The sequence below is a fragment of the Lagopus muta genome, chromosome 1 (assembly GCF_023343835.1).
Source record: "Lagopus muta isolate bLagMut1 chromosome 1, bLagMut1 primary, whole genome shotgun sequence".
Classification (NCBI taxonomy): Eukaryota; Metazoa; Chordata; class Aves; order Galliformes; family Phasianidae; genus Lagopus; species Lagopus muta.
Window position 1 is genome coordinate 190,153,907 of NC_064433.1, and position 15,737 is coordinate 190,169,643.

General features: G+C 41.2%; 2 protein-coding genes across 2 annotated transcripts in view; both read left to right on the top strand.

Moving 5' to 3' along the window:
- The window catches only part of TENM4 (teneurin transmembrane protein 4), a 1,593,907-nt gene that overhangs the window by 1,041,678 nt on the left and 536,492 nt on the right, over positions 1–15,737 (top strand). The window contains exon 9 of the mRNA XM_048933792.1: positions 12,350–12,504. The gene's annotated coding sequence lies outside the window, so the exon portion shown is untranslated. The remainder of the gene's footprint in view (positions 1–12,349; positions 12,505–15,737) is intronic.
- LOC125688146 (uncharacterized) overlaps positions 1–15,737 on the top strand; it is a 246,312-nt gene that overhangs the window by 177,980 nt on the left and 52,595 nt on the right. The window lies entirely within an intron of this gene.

Below are 15,737 nucleotides of genomic sequence, written 5' to 3' on the forward strand. Positions count from 1 at the left end.
GGGAAATAGATAGGTTTTTTCCATTTCTAAGCTTGTGCTGGTGCACTTAGTACTTGTTTTTTTTTCTCTCTCTTTTTGATATTTCTTCACATTGAGGTGGGAAGCATTAGAGAGGAAAGATTTAGGCTTGCCTCTCCCTCTGGAGTGGTGATGATAGACGGTGAACCTTTTCTCTATGTAAAATGCATTCAATGTGCCTTACTGTTGCTGCCACACTCTTGTTGAAGGGACTGTTAACATCCAGTACGGTTGGCGATGTTGGGAGTTCGAAGGTTGATTTTCTCATTTTTATTTTAAATCACTTCAGACAATGTGAGTTTTGACTTGCTGTGAACTGTTGTGGTGTTTAACTTTTTCATCTTTTTTATTTTTTGTATATCAACCAGTTATAATTCCATTTTACCACAACCCAAGGCCAGGCCGGATGGGGCTGTGAACAACCTGGCCTAGAGGGAGGTGTCCCTGCCGATAGCATTGGGGGTTGGAACTAGATGATCTTCAAGGTCCCTTTCAACCCTAACCATTGTATGATTCTATAATTCTATGATATGAGTAAATTTCATTTTTATTTCTTATTGACTCCTGTATATATGTGAGAATGCAGAGTGAAGTTCTGATCTAGCCAAGAGTGTATGGATCTGAATTTCAGAAATGACACAGATCTGGAGAATCAGGAGTTTCTTTTCTTTCATGAGCTTGTTCTGGGACACTGAGAGAAGCACTTAGGTCATTTAGAGAGCGATTTCAGCATCAACAAAATCAGGTAGAGGACTTCAGTTATCCCATGGGCTTACCTCTCTTAACATCTTCCCTTTTTCTCCTGGCAAAATAGTAGCACTCATTGACTTAGAAGACAATTTTAAGGAATTGCACAACCTTATTCACTTATCAGAGAAATGTGATGAATTTCACGTTCCTTTCTCTAAAACAGAAATTCTGAAATTGAGTTACTCGAGCTGTGTAGGAGTGAATTTCATGAACTTAAGGAACCACAGAAATTCCTCAACAACAGTAGGACCTATCCACTACCATTGGCTAAAAAGCACAGATTGAGTCAGAAGGCTCAGAGAGGTTGCATTTACATCTTTCCTAGCAGCTTGTTTTTTTCTGGGATAACGCAATATGCTTCTCATTTTGTAGTAATCTCCATTCTTCAACTTCTTTCTCCTTGCTCCTAGACACTGAAGGAAAATCAGCTCACAGAACAAAAGTACAATTGCTGTGCTTCGCGGGATGCAGCAAACAAATAACTTGTCTCCTGCACCCATTACTTATCCTCGCTGTGTGTTTTTAGCCTATCTCCCATAAAAAGAAGAAGCTAATTTATAATCATATTGTTTCTCGGGAGTGTTTGTTCACATCTGTCTGTCAGCAAGTTTTATAAATCAATTAGCCCCAGACAGACACACTTTGTAGCTTTCTGTGTTCCCACAGATGTCACTTATTCATCATCAGGAAAAAAAACAAAAAAACAAAAAAAACCCACACACACACACACAAATCCACTAGCCTTCGCTGTCTCCTCATTTGGGTGCATGTGAAAAGCAACTGAGTAAGTCTTCTGCCTATGTGTATCAAAAGTATTGCAGTAACCTGTCAACCAACTGAAAAAGCACGTTGGGAAGCCAAACACTTGAGTACAACGCTGTACCCATTTGCATTTACGTGCATATATGTGCCTGAAGTGGAGTTATTTCAGTATTAAAGAATAAGGAATTGGGGAATTTCTTAAGAGAGCTGAGTTAGTTCATTATCATTTATGCAAATGTGAACTTAGGAGAAGCAGCTTGTGGGGGGAAAGCAGTATGTGAGATAGGATTTTGGGAAGCCAGTGGGTGTGTTTAGCAGCTGCAGTGATGTAGCACAGGGATTTATAGAGAGCGTTGAAGTGACAGGTAAAGTTTACAAGCGTTGCGCAGGAGATAATTGCACTCAGCTGGTGCTTTACAGTCCCACTAACTTCACTAGTTTGCTTGCAGACTCATAGCAGTATATTCTGTTATTACTCGGTACATATGGTCTCTGATTGATCTCTCCTGGCTTGCAAAGCACTTCATGTGAAATTATTAAGCTGGTCAGTCCTTCAGCTCCCTCTTGTTCCTGGAGCAGAAGATAACAGGAGTGGGCAAGGTATGAAAAAGGATCTCGAACTGATGTAAGTGCAGAAGGAAAAGGATTGGATTAAAACACTGGTTTTCTTGATTAACATTAAGAGTGCAGGTTGGAGGAATAGGGAAAAAAATATATGATGACGAAACAGATGAGATAGTGCTGTGAAGAAAGATGGAGGTACTGGTGGAAATGGGATGGACAGGACAGGAGAGGCTGCCCACTGGTAGGCCTGAAATCTCAATTTTTGAAACTCTTGACCAAAGACAGGAAAAAAAGAGATACAGTGTGGGACGAACATTTATAGACATCTGTCAGTGAATCCAGGTGGATCCAGGGCAGACTGAGCTGGAGGCTGGCAACCCTGCCCAAGGCAGGAGTTTGGAACTAGATAATCTTTGAGGTCTTTCCAACCTAAGCCATTCTATGATTTGATGAAATGACACTACATGACTGAGAACCTTTGCCAATTAAAGGACATCATGTGATGGAATTAAACATATGCAGTGGTCATTTTGCTGTACTCCTTTCTCTGGCTTTTTAAGCCTTTTCTTTCCCTACCTTGATGATACTATTTTATTTCCCATAGACCAGTGGAGGGGTTAATCTTTAATACCTTGCAGCAATAAAACTGTTTTAATTAGCATTAGCTTGGAATGACAAGACTACAAGTAATTAAGTTACACTGGGATCTAGTTGGAAAGAAATTGATACCAGGGGATAGCATAAACATAAATCAGCATTTAAATAAACTGAAATCAGATTGCTGTAATTAAAAGGAAAATCCATTGGCATTAAGACATAAAAATAACAGATACAGATTTAATAAACATAGCAAAGGAGAGGGAGAGAGCCTGGAAAAATGTAAACTGATCCCTCAAACACACACTTGCCATCAAAAAAAATAGAAAAGCAGATAAGAGATCACTGTTTGGTTAGTAGTAAGGAAATACAATTATATTAGGGTGGAAAAGAAGTTAGAAAACAGAGAGAAGATTATGAGTGTCCGTAAAGAATGCTATTAACATTAACCTGATGCATTATGAGTGATTTCTAGTTATAAAAGTAATTACTGGCTAGAGAACCTATCTGGAATCTGCAATCAAAGGACAAAGAGAGAAGAATGAGTTGAAGAGAAACTGATTACTTTTCCTGAGTTAAAAAAGGCTGCACATGCACATGTCTCAGAAGACAGCAGCAGGCTGGTGCATTTTCTTGCTAGAGAAAGAGCAAGCCAGCATATGCTGACCAGTTCCTACTATTTTCTTTAGGCTGCTTACTATAGGACATGACATTTTTGTATGATTAAAAATGATTCATTAGCCTTTTGGATTAAGGGAATTATATATCTTCTTCAAATGTTATGGTAATTAAGGTACACTATTTGAAGAACTCTATATATACATATATTTTTTTCTGCACTACAATAATCTCGTTTCTGAGCAGCTGAAAGGTTTGGAGGACTTGATGTAGGGAGGAAGATTAAGAGAACTTGAGAACTCTGCATGAAGGGATTGCAGTCTAGCTACAACCTTTTTCAGGTAAGAAAATCCTACCCAAGCTTTGAAAAACACTGAAAGCACCCAGGCAGGTGATAGTAACAATCCCAAGAACACAGTTGACACTGCTCTGTGCCATGGGTTTTTAGATCTTTCGGTGGCAGGTATTACCTTTGACTGCAGGTTCATCTAAGATGAAGCTGTAAAGAAATGTGGGCAGAGAATAGAAGCACAACACTACACACCATGCAACAGAAAATGCTGGGCAAGCTTTAAAGACAGACCCAAGTTGTGGCTGTATTTAGAGCTATGCTGGTTAATATGAAAGTTTGTTCAAGGACACCGTATTTCTCTCAGGGATATTGTCGCTAGACAGATGATGCAGTAATGTCTGTACAGATGGCCTGCACAAAACATAGAAACTCAACACATCCCACCCACTATATCTGGAGGATATAGTAAGTCCGTGTGTCACCCGATATTTACTGAATGCATTGGATTTACTGCTAACATATGAGCAGCTTACATTCGCTGTGCATCCACCAAAGAGTTGACCTGCACTTGTGTAGAAAACTTTCAGTTGAGATTTCCTGATATTTTAGAATCATAGAATGGCTTGGGTTGAAAGGGAGGTAATATTATCCAACCCTTCTTTATAGTCAGACCTGCTTCTCCAGTCGTGATAATGGATATTCAGACCCAAAATAATGTCGTATCTGTTGTATCTGTAAAAAAAATAAAGCTAAATCTTGAGTAGACAAAGAAGATACGTGCTAGAAAATTTTTGAGATAAAGATGAATAGATTTATTTAGACCACCATAAAAGAATGTGTACACACTCCAAATTTGGCTCACTGATGGCTGACAGTTTGTGTCAGTTAAGTGCTGGGAAACATGCATGTTGTATGAAGCACTATGAATCGAGACTGGGTTAAAAAAGGTAGATATCTGATCATTGAAATTGTGGCTGGGGATGAAAAGGTTTGTAGAAGAGGAGAAAAAACACTTTGGTAGTGACACAACCTAATTTGTTCTTGTTTACTCAGACCTAAGTAGCAGGGAAATTAGTGAATTCTATAAAAGTGAACAATGCTCATCCTGTTGTAGTTACTGGGGGTTTTGCCATTAACTTAATGGAGCTGAGGTTCTCGTTCTTGTATTTAATCATCAGAAATATCATTTTATTGAGTAGTAACAGAGCAATTTTGAACCACTTATCAGATGTCACACACATCAAAGTTGTTCCTCCCATGATGATCATATTACTTAGCCCAGGATAATTAGCTTTAATAATGGTATTGTGATTTGCAGAGAAAGAGTCAGCATCAAACATAGAAATTGACTGAATAACTCTTTGACATAAATCAAGCAGGCATTATTCAACCTTACTTGACCACACATTCACCTCTTCAAACTAAATGAGGGCTTGTCCTACAGTCCTGCTATCTTAATATCAGAGGATCAGGCCTAAATTGCTCTGCCTAAATGTGTAGATTTTTCTAGATCTGTGCCTGTGGGTGGAAAGTAACAGAGAAGTAATTTGATGAAGGTCCATTGCTGCTTTTTCAAGTGACAACCTATGAAGCCATCAGATTGCATATGCCTAATGATCATTCCCTGGTTATGATGATTGCGATCTTGCATCTGCACAGTCCCATCTGAAACTTGCCACGTTCATCACTGGCTATGAATGTATAATATGCCGTGCTCTGTAAGGCAGTTAACTTGCAGGTGAAACTCAGCAGCTAACTTGCCAGCTTCCTGCCTCATAACATGAAAAATCTGGAGACCAAATGAAAAATTCTCCTGCCAGGTGACAATATAGACAGAACTTATGTAGTTCAGCTGTAATTGACAAATGTAACATTGGAACAGGGCAATAAATGAACATAATTGCCCACAGCGATGGAGGAACAAGCTCCTTAGTTTCCGACTCCCTTTTTATGCTTACAGATGAAAGCTTCTACATTAAAAGGATAGATTTTCAGTTGCTTGTTTCACCTTCTGCTCCTTGCTCCTCCAGTGTGAACCGTAGCACTTGTGTACTCCTTCAAGCATCTCCTTTCCTCTTGTACAAGTCTTTATTTAAACCAACCATTGTTTTCTTGTGGAGTTTCACAGAATCACAATTCACAGTGATAAAGTTGCAAAATGCATGTGTTTTTCTAGCAACAAAAATCAGATAAAAGTTTTGCACTACATTTCTGCTGTACAGGAGCATCAGGCAGTCATTTTCTGCTGCACTGTCATTTTGTCTGGACAGAGGTGATATCTTTCTCGTGTCAGGAGGCAGGAGCACAAGCTTATCACAATCCAGATGAAAAAGTTCAAAGAAAGAGGTAAGAAGCCAGATTTTGTAGCAGAAGACATAGAGCCTCCAGAAAAATGGGGACATGGGGACCCAGTTTCTTTCTGATGCTGTTCTTTTCACAGTATCAGCTCCTTCTGTGCCACATGTCTCTTGCTGTTCTTTTACTTTTTAGAATTATGCTTTTAACATACCCAAAAAATACAGAACAAAGCCCTCTACTGAAATCAGCTGCACTGAGAAAGTGTCAACAGTGCAGTCTGCTAGTGTCTGTGCCTAAATGCACTAACAGATCTTGAAGTGCCCTTTGATGAGAAATAAGGGCTTGTTTCATGAAAAAGAGAAAAATTTTGCTGAAGTTGAGACTTACCTAAGAGTTCCCTGTCTTATCTTATGCAAATGATAACGTTTGAGCAATAATAAAAGTAGGCAAGTGGTCCTGTATGTCACAAGAGCACAACCTGTAATTCTAAGTAGCATCAAAAATGCACGCAAAGAAATGTTTATGGAGCAGCAGTTTATCTTAATACATGCATAGAATACTAGTAAGGAAGATGATCACTAGACTTGAAGATCAGCTGTGTTCAGACCTAGATTGAGTGCAATGTGGTAAACTATCTACCCTTGCAAAGAGTTGATTCCCCTCCTGTCTATAGGCTCCCCTTAGGCACTGAAAGGCTGCAATGAGGTCACCCTGCAGCCTTCTTTTCTCCAAACTAACCAAGCCCAGCTCCCTCAGCCTGTTTTCCTAGCGGAGATTTGTTCTACTGCATTAGATAAAGGCAATGTATATTTACTTTTGCAGATCCTTCAGTTTTTTTCTTACTTGAGCTGAGATTCTTCTGCCAGGTGAGAACCTCTTTGCCTCTCTCCATTCTTCATTCTCAGCCTGAACGAATGGTTCCCCATCCAGGTATAGATAAATAAATAATACTGACTTGGTTGCCTCACATCCCATAACTTTAAATAAGTCTCTATGCAATGCATAGAGGAAAGAGGAAGGTACTTCTTCTGTGTCACAGTCACGTTGTGAGCAAAAGCACTGCAAAACTGTGTTGTATATGCTGAAATCAATGAGGAAGCCTGCTCACTGCTGAGTTGGAGGCTTTTTTTCAAGCTGTTGGCTGTTTCCAGCATTGCTACCGCTGCATAACGCTGGTGAAATCAGTTCACTGGAGTGTGCATCACCTGGTCAACACATAACATGGGGTAATCATACTTCAGAGCCTTTTCAAGAGTCCTAGCATTCATTGAGGACAACTGCAATAAGCAAGTCGAGTATTACTCAGCCACAGTTTACTGTCTGCTTTTCTTGGGTGAAACATGCCATATCTTCTGCCTGCCTCCATTCCCTATTGCAAACAAAGTGTGCACAACTGGCACTGAGGTCTTGCCTCTGGCATCTTTGTGCAGACAGCAGCGTTGTTTCTGTTGTCACAGGATTTTGCTAGAGGATTACAGGGGCTTTTGGAGAATGCATGACAAGGAGACATCTTTCTTTCTCCTCCCTGCTGTCTTGCCCCCTGCATGAATTTAACCACAGGGTACTGTTTTCTTCCCAGCACCTCACCGAAGTGTGAAAAGTCAGCCTCATCAGAAAATAGCTGAGCAGGCACTAACAGCCTCCACTCAAAAAAACAGGTTAAGCGTCATCACTGCTGTAGATAGCATGCATGAAAAGGAGAAGAAAAAAATAGAGACTGTGCCTTTTGGGAAAACAAATTAAGTTTGCACTGAAATGTGCAGGCTGCTTGTGGAAACAGTCTGATCTGGGGGATGGAGGAAGAGATGGAGGGATGGAAAATGGGAACATGTAAGAGAAAAGAAATTGCATGTCAGGAAAGGTGTTTTAGTTGAACCACATAACTCCTTTGCCAGGATAGAAAAATATGAAACCTGGCCTTGCTCTGTTCTTGTAAATCTCTGGCTGCAGAGGGCATGAAGAAAGATGAAGAGATGTATGTTATAGGCTTAGGGTGTTATCAGTTTCTCCATGTGGACTTTTATGTCCTGCTATGTGAAACTGAAATATTCTTGCTTTCAGATTTCAGGTTTTTGGCCTCTTTTCTCAGAGATTTTACAAGAACACATCACAGCCTGATCTGCCATTGCAAGTCCCAGTGTTAATAGATCTGGCTCTGCTCTCAGCACTTAAGTGAATCTCCCCAGCCTGGCCTGCTCTTGGTTTCTTTTCCGCATGTTGTTATTTGCTTGTTGATCCATGCTGTGAGTTGGAGCAAAATTAAATGAAGAAAAATGAAAACGTGGTGTTATGCCAGACAGTTTTGCTTCTGTCTCGCTGATTATGAAAGATGAGTGTGATCTTGGCAAGCAGAAGAATAGATAATGCCATGTCCTTGATGTTCCCAACCTCAGGCAGCTTCCTTGGAGCTCTGGTTGTTCCCCAAGACCCGTGAGAAGAAGGGCAGCGCTGATGTAGGCAGGAGCTGCCCTTGTCCCTGGGCTTGTTTCTTACAGTCTGTCACAACCTAGAGTGCTTGCTGGCTTGATACTCTTAGATAGGCATTATTTTGAGCTACATGTTTGTATACGATGTAAATCTAACCTCAGCTGAAAGTTCTTGCTGTTACTTTGCACAAGAAGGATTTTCCTGTCATAAATCACCTTCTTCTGCTGAATCTAAAGTTTCTGATTTCTTCAGCAAAACACAGCCTCTCCTGTAAGACATTATCATTCATCACTATTTGCACACTGACTTCTTTCTTCAAGCCCTCTGTTTTCTTCCTCTCTCTTCATCACTCTTACCCCCGGTTTTGATTCAGTAAGACCTAGCACCAATTTTTATTCCCCAAACACAGTCATTAGTCCATCCACAGAATCATAGAATCATTAAAGTTGGAAAAGAACACTAGGATCATCAAGTCCAACTGCCATCCCACCCCACCCCAACGTGCCCACTAAATCATGTTCTTCAGTGCCAAACCTACCCTTCTGTTGGACACCTCCAGGGACAGTGATTCCACCAGCTCCCTGCTGCCTCCTCCTCAGCCAATCTCTGACACCAAGTCTTATCCTCCAATGGCTCCTTAGGAAAGATAGCCATTAAATGATAAATGGTATTCCTTACTGATTCATTACAGTGTCTTCCTAATATCATTCAAGGTAGAGGTTCTGGCATCTTTGCCATCCAAGGAAAATTATACATTCTACACATTAATTTTAAAAATAACATTTGTCCATGGCAGACTGGGAGGACTGTTGGACCACCAGGTAATCTAATATCCATTGAGAAACATACAGTACAGTGCCATGTAGGTGCAATATATGAAGATCTTGGGCATGGAGTACTATCAGATTTTGAGCTGGGTCTGCTGGATACCACAGAAGTATCCTAGGGAATACTTATCTTGAGACGTACTTTGTGTCTTTGTTTTATATGTTTGTCTCAGTACTGCTATTATTAGTACTAGCTAAAACTTAGATGCAGTAGAAAATATCAATAAGTCCAGGTTATTTCTTAGTCTAGTGAAGTGGATTTCAGACTCAATATTTGGACACAGCTAAAAAGATAGTTTCTTATTAGTCTGAAAATTTTCCTGCAACTCAGACTGCTGGAATTAATAGTACTTTTAATCATTGTGTTCCAGCAGACAGATCCACAAACCTGTAATGAAGGCACTTCAGCTGTATCTTCCATTCAGGCTTTTTGTCCATTCACTTTTTTCCTCTGTTCTTTTTTTTTTCTCCATCTGTAAATGCTGGATTCTAACACTGCAGCACGTAAAAGTCTTCAAAATCAGGTGGTAACTGGTGCTACGTATTCATTTACTTGATAGTAGGATAGAACAATGGAGAAGTAGCAAGAGACCATGCATTTCTTCCAAAAATATATGATTTTACAAATGCAAATATTATATTAAAACTTGGCATGTTGCTTTTGAGAACAAACCCTCCACTGTTATTAATCCCTCCAGCAAAAAGAATAAACATGAAAGGAACAGAACCAGAACACACCGAGCAGAAATTAGGGGAAAGTGAAAATTCAGCAGCCCAACATACTGTGCTTCGACGTCGTAATTGCAGCTGTGGCTGAGGAAAGGGAGGTAGGAACAGCTGTACTGGCAGTGCCATCAGAGCTATGCCGTCGTACCCCATTACGGTGTGTAATTGTATTATCCTGCTGGCAGGGAAGCCAAGTGCTTTGCAGAAACTTCTGAGTGTGTTTGCCTCGTATCCCTGATCAAGGCAGCAGTTGCCGTGACCGAAATGAAAGGCAGAGGATCGCTTTTCAGAACGGGGCAGGGGGGGGAAAGGGGTGAGTCTTAGGAGAAAAAGAAGGTGAAGAAAACCTCATCCATTTCCCTGGTGAATCATTTCCTACTTCTTCAGGCTTGCTCAGATCCTGCTGCCGTTTTGACTGTGCAGGTGAAGGTGTTTGTATTTTCGTCCAAAATGCCACCTCCAACAACAGATGATTAATCTTCTTTAAATAATGTTTTCTAATGCTTAAACCTGGCTTTGAAGCTTTCATCTCTGTGTGATTTCAGCTGCAGTCGCAGCCTTGCCACGTCTAGGATTACCCACCACCCGCCAGTCGACATTCTTGGAAATGATAATAGGAAAATTGGGCGAATTTACTGATGATGAAAGATATTAGTTAGACAGGTACTGTGACTGAAGCCCTTTGTGTGCCAAGCAGATACAAGGTGATTAACGCCTCCCCCTCACTCCTCATCCTTCTGCTTCAGCATGAACCTGGGGACCAAAAACAGGGGTGATGGGACAGGTTAAGCCTGCATTTAATGAGAACTTGGTGCAAATCCGTATGCTCCAGACAACTACTTTGGGATATCAGCAGATCATGTAGTGGTGGACAGAAAATGCAGTGAAATGCCCAAATTAACAGAGAGATGAGCTGAGATTGCCCAAAGCAGTGCAGCACTGTTCAGGATCAGATGATCCTATGAAACTAGGGCAACATCCATATGATTTACTTTAAATGTCTCGCTTTGGATGAGATCACTGAAGCACCGGGAGATTCCTTTTCTTTGCAGCTACTATAAAAAGAGCCAGGTGGCTGCCGTAAATGCAGACACCTGTACTACAGGCTGATGACATGAGGTGTGAGGAACTCTATCCAGATATGGATATGGTCGTAATTGTGGCTTTCCTTGTGGCTGTCTGCCTTGATGAGTCTACCAGGACTTCTTGGTCAGGGACTCCTACAACTGGCGTGGCTTCTGTGCCTTTCTGTTACTGTGTGAAGGCCTCTCAGCAGATGCTTTGGGATAGAAATTGTGGTGGGAAAAAAAAAAAAAAGAGTTTGATTTCACTCAGTTTGCTCACAATCTTTGACCTGGAGGGAGCGCAACCAGTGGATGAAATGGAGAAACTGATAATCATCGCACCGCAAATAGAGCTTAGAATAAAAGTAAATTTCTCATTTCAGTTCTGCTTAAGCAGGATCATATTCACTCATGGGTGTTAGTCCAGGCATTAGTGAGAAGCCATCGAAAATCCTACATAACTGTTTGTTGAACGTCTCTTCTATTTATTTAGCATTAATTTTATTTATGCTATTTAATGCTTTCCAGCTCGTGCATACATCTGAGTGTCACCATGAACGTATGTACATAAGAAGCACATGCTGTCAGCTTCCAGCCAAAGTTCTACTTGTTCAGGCATAAATTACGAAACCAAAACTAATGTCATTACAAATCCACCTTTTTTTTTTTTTTTTTTTAATTACTTGAAGTCAGTAAGACTTGCAGGCACAAGTCAAGATTTTAAAGTGTGCATGTAATGTGCTTGTAAATGCTATCTAAAACTACGTGACAGCTTTGCCTAAGAGTCTGTTATCTGGGAGATCAAGTCCTATCCAGCCTTGAAATGTGTGAATTCCTACATACAGGTCTTTGGATCCAGGTTATGGTTTATACTTCTTCCTTAATATCTACACTGTTTTATTAATTCAAAATAACACATGGAAGCTGAGCCTTCCGTCTAGAAACCTAATTTTTTTAACGTAGACAATTATTTAAAGTCCAACTCATTTCCTTAAAATTAGACAATAACCCTCATAGAGATGGATAACTGAAGGCAGAAAAACGTTTAAATGGTCAAAAGATTGTATTCATTCATAGCTGTTAGTCCAAACATCAGTGGGATGCCATTATGAACTCTACATAACTCTTTGCAGAATGTCTCTTCTATTTATTTAGCATTAATTTTATTTGTGCTTTTCTTTTGCTTTCCAGTCTCATGCAAGCATCCGGTTGTCATCACAAAGCACATACAGCCTCTAGCAAATTATTCAATTTGGGGTATGATCTCAGGTACCTGCTGGAGAACTTAATCTTGATCTTAAATCAATCTTTTCCTGGGAAAAGCCCAGCTCCAGCAGGAAAGTGTGAGCTGCACATGATTGTAATCCCAAGTAGTGACTTCAGTCAAATTTCCCTCTTGCTTGCAGATACATTTGTTGTTGATGCCTGTACTGCTTTGGAATCCGGTCATAACAAAAACACATCTTCTTCCACTTCCCTGAATTTTCAACTGAAATTTGCTTGGAAGCAGAATGTTTCCTGAAACTTCAAACAATTTGGTCTTCTTTCTTATCTCCAGACGGTAATTTTTGATTTATTTTGCTTCTAGATCCCATTGCTTTATTGTATCCTGTATCAGGAAAGCCCTTCTGTATAGAAATGTGCTTTTCCTCAAATGTACTTGAAAGGAATTACTAATTTCTGTTTCTAGCTAGGGATTTGGTCTGAGATGAAGAAAATATATTGCATAGTAACCTGAATTAAGATATAACCAGATACAGTTGCAAATAAAAACTCTTTGGTGCCAGATTTTCAAGACTGCTGCGCGCTTTAACAGGGAGAAGCAATGGGACATATAGCCAGAAATGGCCAGCAGTAATTCTTATTCTCTTTGTTTTAGTGCATGGGGCCATGCTGGGATGGCTTCCTTGCATGGGGTGACAGCAAGGCTCACAGCCATCAGCAGGGTGCTGGCCATATAGAGTACCTACCAGACCTGAGCCTCCTGGGAATACACCTACAGGAGTCATCTTTCATTTCTTCAAGAAGGAGAAGAGGGATGGATTTCCCCAGCTGTGAGGGGATTAAATGCCATTTGGGTTGACTTGATAACCCAAGTTTTCAAGCGATGGGGTTGTCTGCGTTGGCGTGAACAAATTCTCCATTGTATTCACCTCAAACAGGCTTTTCTTCCCATATCAGCATGCAAGAGCTTTTTGTTGTAAGGTTTTGGGTTTTTTTCCACCATAGAACAAACATATTTATTGTCAACACTGCAGGAAACACTGCTTTCCTTACGTCTGAGTTCCCAGGTGTCTCTCTTACACTATCCCAGGGCACTGATAGACTGTAGGATCTTGTTCCAGAGCCTTATCTGGTTTTCATTTCAGTAGTCCTTTTTGAGGACTAAAATACTCCTTTACAGAAACTTACCCGTGTATCTGTCTGACCTTCCGCACCAAAAGCCGCTCCGCCCTTTAAAGCGCTGAAATAGATTTCCCTTCTTTCATCAGTCTGGCACGCGAAGCCCCAGACTTTACCCTCAGCTCCAGCTCTATATCAACACTGCCAGCAAAGGATGTTGAGGCAGTGGCTTTCCAGGCTTCAGCAGTGATATTATCAGGCCATTAACCCAAGTAAGCCGTATCGCTCGCTATACCTGCGTATTTTGACACCTTAGAGTTACTTTGCACTGCCTCTTGCAGCAGCTTCCTGTTTGTAGCTCGGTAGCTGCTTCATGCACTGCTTCCACGTTTGCCTTTTAGGATGTGTAAAGCTTATCTGCTTCCCCCCGTGCACTTGTTTTTTGTTTTGTTTTCTTTCTTTTTTTTTTTTTTTTTTTTTTTTTTTTTGCCTTGAAAAAACAGATCTTCAGTCAGTGTAAATGCAGTCAGTGGAACTGCAGTGATTTGAAGGAGCTCGCTTTGCAGCCCCTGTTTGGAGAGTTGTTAACCATTCGCTATTCTTCCGAAACAATTAAGAATTCTAGGTAAAATGCAATAGCATAACACTCGGAGCAAACCATGCATTTAACAGAGTGTGCTCCTTGTAATGACAGAATTTTAATAGGATTAAGAAAAAAACATTTTTTCACGTGTCTGGGCATCTTAATTACTGTTTCTAGGCTGGTGGTAAGATGTCTTATGCACTGTTTTGCAACAGATTTTGTGCATGTCTCTAGGCCAAGAATTTGAGTTTATTATATATCTGAATCTAATATATCCTGAGTTTAATCTAATGAATTGTGCCTTATCTACTACGTATCTATTATGTATTGAGCCCAAATGGACTCAAGTTTTGGACCTAAAGGTGACTCACATGGAATAACTTCTAGTAGAAGTTATTCTAGCAGAACTGTGTGTTTATAAGTTTTGTTGCTGTTGTTGTTGTTGTTGTTTTTCTCCTTTTAAGGTTTAAACAAGCATATATTCCTGTTCACAGAGAGGCTGGTGATGCACTGGCACAAGCTGCCTAGAGAGGTTGTGCATGTCCCATCACTGAAGGTGTTCAAAGCAATGCTAAATGGGGCCCTGGGCAGCCTGATCTGCTGCTTGATCCAGCAGTTGGCAACCCTGTCGGTGGCAGAGGAGTTGGAACTTTGATCTTTGAGGTCCCTTCCAACCCAAGTCATTCTATGATTCTGTGATTCATTCTTGCGCATAAATCAGTATGAGATTTTAAGGCATGTAACCCTTACTCATTTGTCTAAGATGAGATTGCTTATCATCCATGTTTGGATGTCACGGTTTCTTTTCTTGTCTGGATGGATAGGATGGGTTAGGACCTGGCTGCCTTGAGTACAGATGATCTGAATTGCTTACTGCTTAGGTATCGTGGTAGTTACAACATGGAAGAAGGATTTAGAGTAGTTGATGTGAATATGGACTCCCTTTGAGTGGTGAAGGAAAATGGGCAGTGGGCAATGGGAGCTGCTATCTGTCTATAACACAGCTGCTCCTCCATAGTTACTCTCTGTCCCTGCTCCATATAGATCCCTCACATGGGATTCTGTCCTTCTCAAACTGATCCCACGTGGGCTTGCCACAGGCCTCATCTCCCCCAGCCCTCCTGCCCCACTGTTGGCTCCTCTCCAGGGCTGTAGCTCCAGCCCAGGGCTCCTCTGGGGATATCCATAGGCTGTGCCTCCTCCAGACCACATCCACTGCTGCACCATGGCCCCCGCTATTACCTGCACATGGAGATCTGCTCCACATGGTGCCCACGGCCTGCAGGGGACAGACTGCTCCACCATGGGCTGCAGGTAGGCTCTGCTCACAGAGGGCATATTTTCTCCAAGATCCAGTTGCATATAGGTTGGAACAGCCCATGATCCTCGTTAACATATGCCTGTTCACTGTGACATTCAGGTTTGCCAGCTGAAGACAGCATTTTCCAGTCACTCTGAATTTACAAGCTTGCTCAGCCAGGCTGCTGGTGAACACCTGGGAGGGTAGGCTCACAGCTTTCTCAAGTGTTTTAATGTGCTGCAAGTGGAGCACGGAAAGCCTGGAGAAGAGAAGGCGCTGGGGAGACCTGAGAGCAGCTTTTCAGTATCTAAATGGGGGATGTAAGAAAGGAGACAGATTTTTTAGCAGGTTCTGTTGTGATAAGACAAGGGGAAATGGTTTCAAACTAAAAGAGGAGAAGTTTAGATTGGATGTAAGGAAAAGGTGTTTTACGATAAGAACGGTGAGGCACTGGCACAGATTGCTCACAGATGTGATGGTTGCTTCATCCCTGGAGACAACCAAGGTCAGGCTGGATGGGGCTCCGAGCACCTGATGGAGCTGTGGAATTCCTTTTCATTGCAAGGGA